Here is a 13148-nt window from a genome sequence, read left to right as displayed (position 1 = left end):
TCCATGATGAGACCAAACATGTCCATTGAAGTCTATGGGTCTGTGAAAAACCACTGACCCAACACGGCATCTGTGTTTGGTCTGTTTTTCACTGACCGCTGGTAGGAGATGCTCTGGAAATTATTTTCTGATGAGCAGTATCTGTGGAATACGGATGACACACAGACCAAACACGGATCCTTACCTGTACATTACAGTGGCTGAGGAATTGAATGGAGCGGGCTAAGCTCACTCCATATGCAGCTGGCACACGGCCGCAATGACTGGAAACGGTGATGATGCAGAAACTGGTCATTTAACACCTCAGATGACCTGTTCAGTAGACCGGCAGAATCCCATTCATCATTACAAATTTGTATTGTGGTGAAAGGGACAAGGGGAGTAAAAATATATATACACACGCCATAAGGGGAAAAAATAAAAACACTTGACTCTCCATTTTTTTTGGGTCACTTTATTCCCCTAGAAGAATTGAATAACAGTGATCAAAAAGTTGTATTCACCCCAAATATGGTACCAATATAAACTAAAGTCTGTCCCACAAAAAGCAATCCTCATATGGCTCTGTGGACGGAAATATAAAAAGTTATGGCTGAAAATGTAGATTTTTTTTCAAACTTTTTTAATTTTTTTTTAAGTAGCAAAAAAAACTATACAAATTTGGTATCACCATAATCATATTTGGCACCAGAATAGGGAAATCATGTCATTTTTAGTGCACAGTGAATTCTGTAATTTCAAAACCCCCAAAAACTTGTTTTTTTTTTATTTAACCCACAAAGACATGGTAAAGTGTTCCATTAAAAAATACAAAAAAATAAACCCTCATATGGCTATGCAAATGGGAAATGTAAGAAATGATGGCTATTGGAACGTTGGGAGGAAAAAACTAAAATAGAAAAACGAAAATGGTCCCAGTACTTAAGGAGCTAATGGACATCTTTATGGATGAAAGATGGACAGAATTTTCCACAGATGTCAGACACAGAAATGTTAACAAGGTTTAAGGTTTCAGTCTATTAGTCTGATTCTGTATAATGTCCTCAGTGTAGAAATTAAAATTATGCAACTTGTACTAAATTGATACGAATCAATCTACACAGTAGATCTCATTGAATTACTTTGGACCTTACTGTTAATCAGTTTCCTTATCAGAATTGATGGCTGGTGTATGAAGCACATTTATGCAACATCCAGATCAGTGGTTTTATTATCCATTTTTTTATTTTTTTATTTGTCATATATGTGTCTGGAACATCATTTACAGTACTACACAAGAATACGAATATGTAATTCTCCAGACCCTAGTGATTATAGATGTATTAGCTGACTCTTTACCCAGAAGGCATATAGCCTTGGTAGGGAGGTTGGATGATATGTGATGGGTGTCAGGAGGGATTCCGACAAGCCACCCTATCTTGCCAAGAGTATTTGGATACATTAGGACAAAAAACTTAATTTTTGCCTCAGGGAAAAGAAAGCCTAGCTACATCTTTCGAAGACACAAAAAATTGCATAGAATATAGTTGCCACGATGCAGTCTACTTGTAAAATAGGGTGTTTGGGAAAGGCTAGATATTTGTTAGACAGTTCAAAGATAGTTCAAGCACAAAGAGCCAGCACAATTAGATTTTTAAGGAATAAAATTACTGGTGGAGAATTACTTTATAAAGGGTTTTAGCCCCCCTCCCCTTGAACCATCAGTTTTATAAAATGCAGAAGGTTGTGTTCAATGACGGCAGCAATCATTGCAAACTGTATATGATGACTACACAGCGTATTACCAACGTGGATTAGTATATTTCTCGTACTCGTGCAACTCCTGTAATGAGACACCTCTGTGGAGGAGAATTGTTTCACCAGAAGTCTGACGATTACTCTCCAACATGACTTGCAGTTAATATGATATTTTTATTCACCTCATGAGGATTATAGTGTGAGAAATTATATCCATTTTGTTCTATGCAGTTACAGATACAACCACAGCTGTCAGACCTTTGCATTCAGAAAAGGAAGGATTGTACCCTCCAGGAAAGTCAATAGACGTTTGAGTACTGGTTTTTGGCACTCCTTGGTCACATAAAAGACACTTTTTTTTACCAGAAACAATGTAAACTATGTAAGTAAAAATGAAACTTTACCATACAAAACGTGACAAAAAAATAGTAGTAAGACAGCACTACTCCCTGAGATTTTTACTCAAAGTAACCATTTAGTGGTGATGCCAGCGGTGTCGAATCCTGACCTATTGGACTCCCAGATGTATAGCAAATGTAGAAAGGAAACCGCTGCAAAGAAATGTTCTGGATTTTTTCGCCTAAACACACTAGCCCCCTTTGGTTTAAATGAATCCATCGAACACACAAACTATTATAAAAATATATATATTATAATAATTAAGTTTACACAGTATTTTTATATGAAAAAAAACGTATTCATGCATCTAAAACAGTAAGTCCCTCATTGTATCCACTTAACACACAAACTAATAAAAAAATACAAAACTATGTTTACACAGTATTTTTATATAGAAAAAAAACTGATTTATACATCCAAAAATAGTCCGTCCTTTATGATATTTGTATATCTCAAAATAGTCCCCTTATTCTGACTATTCCCCCACACACCCCTATCCATATATTTATCTCAATATGTCTACAAAAATCCATAACACGTCATATATTCTAGTGAATACATTAAGAATTTGTATCATGTTCTAATACATGATAAGGATATACCTTTTATACAGCAAATATTTTATTTATAAAATCTTACATAACTACTATATCGGTATACATCTTAAAATAGTCCATCCCCCATTTTGAGCAATCCCTATTACATCTTTTATTACATATTTATTTTAATATGCCCATATCGTGTGTTATACATGTCAAGTATTTTATTTTGTTTTTATGTATGAGAAGGATATACGTCAACCAGCGTCCCATTTTATTAATATTTCTATTATGGATATTATTATTTCTATTATGGATTTTATTGCTAATTCTTTCTATTTTTTTTTTCTATTTTTTGTGGATTGGAACGTGCTATTTATATGCTATTCATTTGCACCATCTTATTATTCCCATCTCTCTCCTTGTACATCACCACCTTATCAGTAGATTCAATCTCTGAAGTGTGGTTAAGTGCGCCCCTTGGTCGATATAGGCACCGCACCGGAAGCCTAACTTACGATATGTGTTCCACGCTGGAACGCACCGGAAGTCGGACGTACGAAATGCATTCCATACTGGAACGCTCAAAACAGGAAGTATAGTTACCAGACCAAAAGTGACGAAACATGAGAGCCGAGAGGTATGAGCATTCTGAAACACACTTCTCAGGCACATTAATACACCCCCAGCAGACATGGAGGTCCCAGCAGACCCAACTATAGAGCCACTTTTAGTTTGGGAGCACCATTTTTTGTCAATTAGGATCGCAGTTGCGTCCCACTCTGGAACGCAAAAAACGGAAGTAAAGTCACTTCCGGTCCCGCAATCCCCGCATCTTTTCAAAAATTCCCACCCTTTTGTGTACCATCATATGTACCAGGCAGCCTATAAAAGGTAACATTTGTCCAATCTATATGTATAAGTTATTATTTTACTCCTGAAGAAGGGGGAAACTATGTTTGCACCCCTGAAATGCGTTGAGCCGCTTTTATATGAAATAAAGGAAGTGAGAAGAAGCCATTTGATCTGAGTGCTGTGTTCCACATCTTTTGCACGACCATGAGGATGACCTCGACTTCTACAATACAGGCGATCCCGGCTGGGGGGAAATATTACCACAGGTGTCTTGAGCTTATCCTAGTGGTTCTCTTCCCCAGTGAAGTGAGTGGAAATGTTTTGTTCTTCTATATTTCAATTCACATTACAATATCTTTGATTTATAATAATTTGGTATATCACATTTTGCTACACTGCCATTTGTTCACTTAGTCTATGTTTCAATTATTCAAATTCCCCAGTATCCCCGGATCTGTGTCTAGGATTGGCACTCACCAGTGCTTTTTGCTACGATTGTTGTATGACTGTTCAAAACGTGTTCCTTACACACGTATCCACTGAGCAGCCTACCTGGATACGCCCTAATTTATTCCCATCCCTCCCCTCCCCTACCCTCCACTCCTAACCACACCCCCTTTCCCCCACCCATGTAGTAATGGTACCTTTATCTTTTTATGTGAGCCACCCCACTGGCGCCCGAATCATTACATCTCCTTGATAACCTGGATGTGCATCCAAGTTTCAAGAAGGTTATTTTAACCCCTTTTTTTGAATCACCCTCTTGGGGACAGCCACACAGAATCACCCACTCTCAGGTCCGGACCATTCATACGTCTTTTGTCAGCCATACGTTTATACTTGTTGCCCATCGTTCCTCTTCAGGTATACCAGAAGTCTCAGTACCAGAAAATGTGCCAAATTGCGGGTGGAACCCATATGCCCCCAAAAACTGCAACTTATCAGTGGACTCCTGTCTATGGTTATTTATGGCAAACTCGGCTAAAGACAAAAATGAAGACCACTCTTCCTGATTCTCCGAGACAAAATATCTCAATTAAGTCTACAGATTCTGATTCATGTGTTAAGTCTGTCTGTTCGACTGAGGGTGAAAGGCCAAAGAGAAGGACGATTGTACCCCCAGACGAGTACAGAACGCCTTCCAGAAATTGGAAACAAACTGAGTCCCCCTATCAGACACCACATCAGAAGGAATACCATGTAATTTCACATCACAAACACTTGTGCAAGAGTTTTAGCATTTAGGTAGACCTGGCAATGCTATACAGTGCACCATTTTACTAAAGCGATCAACAACAACCAGAATCACAGTTTTTTTCTGAAGAATTCGGTAAATCTGTGATAAAATCCATGGATAAATGAGTCCAAGGTCGGGATGGGATGGGCAACAGATGTAAAGATCCAGAAGGCTGAGTATGTGTCACCTTAGCACGTGCACAAGTACTACAAGCTGATACATAGTCCTCAACACACTTATACAACCCCGGCCACCAGAATCTATGAGACATGAGATTGACAGTACAGTAGATCTGCTCCCAGGATGTCCTGGGAGAACTGTACAGTGATGTTCCTCGAACACCTTGTGACGTAATTCAGAAGGAATAAACAACTTCCCTGGAGGGCAAAAATCCGCTGAATCTCCCTGGGCTGCCAACACCTCTGCCTCAACTCCAACACCTCTGCCTCAAGGTTGGAATATAGAGCAGATATTACTACCCCTTCAGACAATATCAGACCATGATCTTCCGTATCAGCCTTGACATTCTTAACCCCAGGGCAATAGGTGACAATGAAAATAAAGCTGGTAAAAAAACAACGACCATCTGGCCTGCTTTGGGTTCAGTCGCTTAGCCGACTCCAGGTAAGCCAGAGTTTTGTGATCAGTAAGCACAGTAATAAGATGAATTGCTCCTTCCAACCAATGATGTCATTCCTCAAAAGCTAACTTAATGGTCAGCAATTCTCTATTACCCACGTCATAATTCCTTTTTCCAGCCGAGAGTTTCTTAGAGAAGAATGCACATGGGTGCCATTTACTAGGTGAAGGACCCTGCGACAAGACTGCTCCTACCCAAACCTCGGATGCGTCAACTTCCACAATGAAGGGCTGTGACACATACGGTTGCACCAGTATAGGAGCGGGAGCAAAACATTCTTTCACAGTTGAAAAAGCTTGTAATGCCTCATCAGACCAGACTGAGACATCCAAACCTTTTCTAGTCATGTCCGTTAAAGGTTTAACCACAGTCGAGTAGTTCAAAATGAATTTACAGTAGTAGTTGGTGAACCCCAAAAACCGCATAAGTGCTTTCAGATTTTCGTGTCGATCCCAGTCCAACAAAGCACGGACCTTCTCTGGATCCATAAGAAAACCTAAAGATGAGAGTAAGTAACCCAGGAATTGCACTTCCTGAACTGCTAATCCACTCTTCTCCAACTTAGCATACAATTAATTATCTCTTAGGATCTGTAACACCTGTCTCACGTGATCCTTATGAGTCTCCATGTCTGGAGAATAAATTAGTATGTCATCCAGATACACAACAACAAACATCCCAACCAGATGATGAAAGATATCATTAACAAAATGCTGGAAAACCGCAGGAGCATTAGTTAACCCAAATGGCATGACCAGATTCTGAAAATGACCCTCTGGGGTAATAAACGCCATCTTCCATTCATCCCCTTCTTTGATCCTGACCAGATTACTCCCTTCTTATGACTAAAACTCTTGCAAGCAGGCCCAGGGGTAGCTCCCCCTAACTGCATAGGTTCATCACCAGACATAAACTCCACCCAAAGTGTCAGAGGAAGCCACCACGTTATATGATGATTCGTCCTGAGAGGGAGGGACCTTAGATCTCTCTCTCAAGCGTCTATCAGTATGTACGGCAAGGGACATAGCCGCTTCCAATGACTCAGGATTTTCGTGAAATGCCAACGCGTCCTTGAGCCTCTCAGATAATACCTGACAGAATTGGCTACGGAGAGCTGGATCATTCCACTTCATATCCGTAGCCCAGAGCAATAGATCTCTGCAGAACGCTCTCCCTGCCGTAAACCACGTAACTTAATCGCGGCCAGGGAGATCCGATCCGGATCATCATAGATAAGACCTAGAGCTCTGAAAAATGTATCTACCGACCGGAGGGACTGTGATTTGGTCGGTAGAGAAAAAGCCCAAGACTGAGCGTCCACTTTAAGCAACTAAATGATAATACCAACTCTTTGACTCTCATCCCCAGAGGAGAGCGGACATAACTTAAAGTATAATTTACACAACTCTCTGAACCTAATGAAATTATCGCTCCCCCCTTCCTGACAAAATCTGTCCGGAAGTGCATCCTTAGGTTCAGGACAGGTCTGGTAACTTCTACTCTCACAAGCAACCTGTGATCCCTGGATCTGCGTGCGGAGGTCGAATACCTCCAAAGACAGACTCTGCAATTGTCCAGCCAGGGCAGCGATAGAAAACAAATAATTAGGGATGAGCGAACTTGTGATTTCAAGTTTGGAGTACAAGGGTTCGGGTTATCTAAGAAGTCCGTTATGGATTCCGCTACCATGGACCATAAGTTATGGTCCGTGGTAGAGGAATCCATAACAGAATTCTTCGATAACCCAACCCTGTAAGTCGAACTTGATAACACAAGTCTGCTCATTATTAATAATAATACATAGACATACACTTCAAATTCTGAGGGGAATTAATTCCCTGCCCCTTATTGCCCTATTAGAAATAGTAATAAGGCAATGAGGGTCATGGACTGAACCCCCCTTCAGAATTTTAAGCATATGTCTATGGGGGGTTTGAATGGGAAGCTGCTGTTAGGTGAATAAGCTGTAAACAGGTGTCATAGTCCCTCGTGTGACAGAGGTTAGAAGATCTGAGCATAAGATGCATATGTGTCATCCACAGACCCCCCATCACAGTACCATCCAGAGATCCCCATAACAGTGCCATCCACAGATTCCCCCATAACAGTGCCGTGCCATCCACAGATTCCCCCATAACAGTGCCATCTACAGATTCCCCCATAACAGTGCCATCCACAGATCCCCCCCAATCGCAGTGTCATCCACAGATCCCCCCATAAGTGTTTGGATCACTTTGTTTCTTACACCGTTCACACAATTCTTATGTACAGGATTCGAGAGTCGAAAGATTTGATAGATTCAAGAACCTTTTCGGATTTGAAAAAAATTGGGTTCGTCCCACCTTTATTTTACAGATAAGTAATTCCATTAGGCCTTTCATGATTGGGACCTAACCTGGGTAAGGTTATTTACCTAGTTAATTTACAAATGCCTGAACAGGCGATGAAACCTACCTTGACCCAGGTGAAAATTAATACTTCTTATACTTATTAATACTTTTATTATTACATAGGCTAAAATCTAAATGTAAGCGTGGTGCATATCTTAATTTTTATTAACAAACCAAAAAAGGGGGGTTAAAAAACCCAATTTTTTTATTTGTTAATAAAAATTTAAATATGCACCACGCTTACATTTAGATTTTAGCCTATATAATAATAAAAGTGAAGTATTAATTTTCACCTGGGTCAAGATAGGTTTCATCGCCTGTTCAGGCATTTGTAAATAAATCCATTAGGCCTTGATTCTTAACTTAACTATTATTGGGGTGATTTCTTGTTAAATAGATAAGCAGATTTATTATGCCTTGATTCTCAATTTGAGGTGAATAAGTAGTGCAATTTAACTGTTATTGTGGTGTCCCCTTTGTTTTATAGATAAGCAATTCCAGGCCTTGATTCTCAAATTGGGGTGAATAAGCTGTCTAATACTATTGTTGTTGGAGTGTGCACATTGACATTAAATAACTTATTTTACATATACAGTTATTGGGGTGTACCCCTTTTTTTTCATAGATACCGATACAAGAAAAAGTATGTGAACCCTTTGGAATGATATGGATTTCTGCACAAATTGGTCATAAAATGTGATCTGATCTTCATCTAAGTCACAACAATAGACAATCACAGTCTGCTTAAACTAATAATACACAAAGAATTAAATGTTTCCATGTTTTTATTGAACACACCATGTAAACATTCACAGTGCAGGTGGAAAAAGTATGTGAACCCTGGGATTAAATAACTGGTTGAACCTCCTATGGCAGCAAAAACTTCAACCAAGCGTTACCTTCAGTTGCAGATCAGACGTGCACAACGGTCAGGAGTAATTCTTGACCATTCCTCTTTACAGAACTGTTTCAGTTCAGCAATATTCTTGGGATGTCTGGTGTGAATCGCTTTCTTGAGGTCCTGCCACAACATCCTTATCGGGTTGAGGTCAGGACTCTGACTGGGCCACTCCAGAAGGCATATTTTCTTCTGTTTAAGCCATTCTGTTGTTGATTTACTTCTATACTTTTGGTCATTGTCCTGTTGCAACACCCATCTTCTGTTGAGCTTCAGCTGGTGAACAGATGACCTTAAGTTCTCCTGCAAAATGTCTTGTAAAACTTGGGAATTAATTTTTCCTTTGATGATAGCAATCTGTCCAGGCCCTGACGCAGCAAAGCAGCCCCAAACCATGATGCCCTCACCACCATACTTCACAGTTGGGATGAGGTTTTGATGTTGGTGTGCTGTGCCTCTTTTTCTCCACACATAGGGCCAGATTTATCATTAGCTCAAGTCAGAATAATGGAGTGAAAAAGTCGCAAATTTTTGCGCAATCACTAAAACTGCGCAAAAATGTGCGAATTTTTTCTGCTCTGCACTATGCTCGGCAGTTTTCTGAAAGTGGGCGTGTTTTCTTATGTAAATTAATCTCTAGACAGATTTACTATGGAGACTATTTAAAAAGTCGCAAAAAAGTCACAAAAAAGTCGCACAAAATTGCGCAATTTCACTCAAGTGAGGACCATGCTTATCTTATGAGACTTTTTAATAGAACATGCGACTTTTTCGTAAAGACGTGCGACTTTTTCGTAAAGACGTGCGACTTTTTCGTAAAGATGTGCGACTTTTGTAAAGCTGCTTACTGACGGATAAACTGCTACCATCAAACCACATTTATTACAGTCTTGAAGGGCCATTCATAAATCTGACATGGCTAAAACTGACTTTAGCCATATGTGAAAGTGGAGTGAGCTGTCAGTCATGATAAATCTGGCCCATAGTGTTGTGTGTTACTTCCAAACAACTCAACTTTGGTTTCGTTTCAATAGTTTTTTATTGAGTTTAACAATGTAAAAATGCATCGGGCATTCCCAATGGGTAAACAATAATTAATAACAAAAGAAACATTCTTCAGTAAGAAGAAACCAATATGCATTACAATTACTAAAATGCCTGCTGTCAGCAAGTAAACTATTGGGTTGAGATCAGTGGCCACCTATGACACATACCTATACCAATGGCAAAAGGTCTGTATTTCAAACCTGTCAGCTCTGTAAAGGGGATTGGTTCAAGACCATATAGGTGATAGGACTATGGAGACCCTAAAATTTAGTACTATATGGGGAGCTCGACCAAGGCTTCCAATTTTGAAGGAATCTATCATACCCCTCTCCCCCCATAGCGATAATTCTCTCATATGAGTAAGTGATGTTAAGTGTAGATATCAATTTGGAGATATTTGATAGGTCTGGGGTTTTCAACTTTTGCAACAGTAATAATTTTGCTGACACGCAGAATATACAGAGTAAGGCCCTTAGGCGGACGGGCAGGGCATCCACTCCTATCAATAACAGGACTAGTTGCGGTGACCATGTCGTCCCATAAGGCACAATCTGGCTAGTAATTCTCTACATGCGGGCCAATACAATTGTATCTTAGGACATTGCCACAATATATGAAATAGGGTTCCCCTACATCCGCATCCTCTCCAACATAGATTAGATACTGAATCCTACATAAGAGCCAGTCTATCCGGCGTGTAGTACCATCTTAACATAGTTTTAATCACTGATTCTACATGAGAAATGCACTTCAGATATTTGTACCATTCTAAGGGCCTGCATCCATTCCGTGTCAGAAATAGACAGATTTAAATCTTTCTCCCACGCCTTCATTAGGTGAGAGCGTGTAAAAGACCCGGAGTGGAGAACGGAGTTATAAAGGGGTTTCAAGCCTTTCCCCTTGCTAGTGATATACAATTTTGCTAATCTGTCCATTTTCACTCCGGATGGCTGCAGGTCCTGTAATAAATGGCGGATCTGGAGATTTGAAAAAACTCCCTGCTATGAATAGAAAACTTCTCTCTGATCCATTGGAATGGTTGTAGTACACCATTATTTAACAGGTCCCCCACCCTATGTATATCCGCTAAAGGCCATGTTGACAGATCTGTTTGAGGAAGTAGTGTCCGGAGCAATGAGAAGGGGAGAGAGGCAATTGTGGGGGGAGCGTCAGCATCTGCTAATATATGATACGTTGACCATGCTTTCAGTGATGTTAACACCGTTGGGCCTAGATTTTTGAGGGTTGGGATCTTCCAAAATGGCAAGTTTAACAACCCCTCCAAAGAGTATGGGGCAGCTTGAGATGCTTCAAGTTGAACCCAGGGCAAATCCTGGGAAGGCTGTACCCAACCTTTCAGCATGGAAACCAATGAGGTTATATAGTACAATTTTAAATCTGGCAATGCTAAGCCTCCCATACGACGGTCCTTGGTCATGATGTCTCGGGCTATCCTGGGGTGTTTTTTGTCCCATATAAAGTTAGAGAGAAGTGAATGCGCTCTGGAAAAGAACCTCTCTGGGAGGGTTATTGGCAGGGTGCGATACATATATAGAAACTTAGGAAGGATGAACATTTTGAATGTAGCAATTTTCCCCATCCACAAGGTGTCATGTCTGGCAAATTCTGTGAGTTCCTTTTCAGTCGAAAGTAGTAAGGCTTCATAATTAAGTGTATATAGCTGGTTTTGGGTAGAAGACATACTGACGCCTAGGTATTTAATGCTATCAAGCCGCCAATCAAAATTCCATGTACTACGAAGGTTCAACACTAGGGACTCTGACAAATGAATATGTAAGGCCTGCGTCTTTGAAGAGTTGAGATGATAATATGTGAGGTCACCATATAGGGAAATTTGGGCCATAACCTCCTTTAAGGATTTTTCGGGATTTGTTACGGTCAGAGATACGTCATCTGCATACAGGGATATGACATGAGAGCTTCCACCTATGTTAACCCCTACTATACGGGAATCTTGTCTAATCGCCTGTGCCAGTGGCTCCATGGCTAATAAAAAGATAAGAGGGGAAAAAGGGCATCCCTGCCGGTTTCAATACGTAAGTGCGAATACATCGGACAAGTCTCCGTTTACAAATATTCTAGCTGTGGGATTGCTGTATAGTGCCCTAACGGCGGTAAGTATATGCCCTGTAAAGCCCGTTCGTTCGAGTACTGAAAAGGCGAAGGACCAACTGAGTCTGTTGAACGTCCTTTTCTGCATCTAATGCGAGGGCCAGTGTGGGGATTGTATTCTTATGAACATGGTGTAGAACACCCATGAGGCGTCTCGTGTTGTAGTAAGTCTGCCGTGTCGGGACGAATCCAGCCTGTTCTACATGATTAATAGAGGGGAGAATTTTTGTTAAACGGGTGGCTAATAGTTTTGCATACATTTTTAAATCTTGGTTTAGTAGGGATATGGGCCTAAAGTTTTGGGGTCTGTCTGGTGCTTTGCCTGGTTTAGGGAGTGTAATTATTAGGGCTTGTAAATTTTCAATTGGCAGGGATCCTCTGGACATAGCTGCCTGGCAGAAGTCTTTTAGGTAAGGGCTAATGATCTGCTTAAACTGCTTATAATAGTGGCTAGTGAAGCCATCAGTGCTTTATCTCTTGTGAGGGACGCAATCACTGCTTCCACCTCCCCGGTTTCAATCGGGGAATTGAGACCCCGAAGCTGGGAACTATTTAGTGTGGGCAGTTGCAGGGATTGAAGATAAAGGTTGACTCGTTCATTAAGCTCCTCTGGGGCAGGATGGGTATTCCGTAAATGATACAGGTCTGCATAATACACCTTAAAGCCATTAGCAATATCTATAGGGGAGTAGACTTTCTCCTGTGACTGAGGGTGGAGAATATATGGAATTCTGCTTTTTGTATGACGGGCCTTAAAGGGATTCTGTAACCAGTTTTTGACCCCCAGATTCAAAAATATGGTTATGTGCATGGAGCCCTTGTGATTCCTAATGTGGTCTTATAAGCTAAATCTGTAGGCTCATTTAGTGTAAAAAACGTTTTATCTAACCTGTCATTCATCAGATTAAGGTGCCCAGGAGGATGCTCATGTCTCCAAAATGCCGCCCGCCGCCGTTCGTGCCCAGCTCCTCCTTTGCTGTCATCAGCGATGTGCCCAGCTCCTCCTTTGCTGTCATCAGCGATGTGCCCAGCTCCTCCTTTGCTGTCATCAGCGCCGCCTTAGAATCCTTTTCAACGCCTCCGGCTCTCCCTCACTCCCCCCTCCTTCTTCTCTAACATCCCGCGCGTGCGCACAGACCTGTGCCTGATGCGCCCGTGCGGACTTCTCCGTTCAGCTTCATTGAGCGAAGTGCGCATGCGCTGGTACTTCGCTCAACCTCCCGATAAGACCACATTAGGAATCACAAGGGCTCCATGCACATAACCATATTTT

This window comes from Bufo gargarizans, chromosome 9 (assembly GCF_014858855.1).
Source record: "Bufo gargarizans isolate SCDJY-AF-19 chromosome 9, ASM1485885v1, whole genome shotgun sequence".
Lineage (NCBI taxonomy): Eukaryota > Metazoa > Chordata > Amphibia > Anura > Bufonidae > Bufo > Bufo gargarizans.
Note: the sequence above shows the minus strand (reverse complement) of the source record.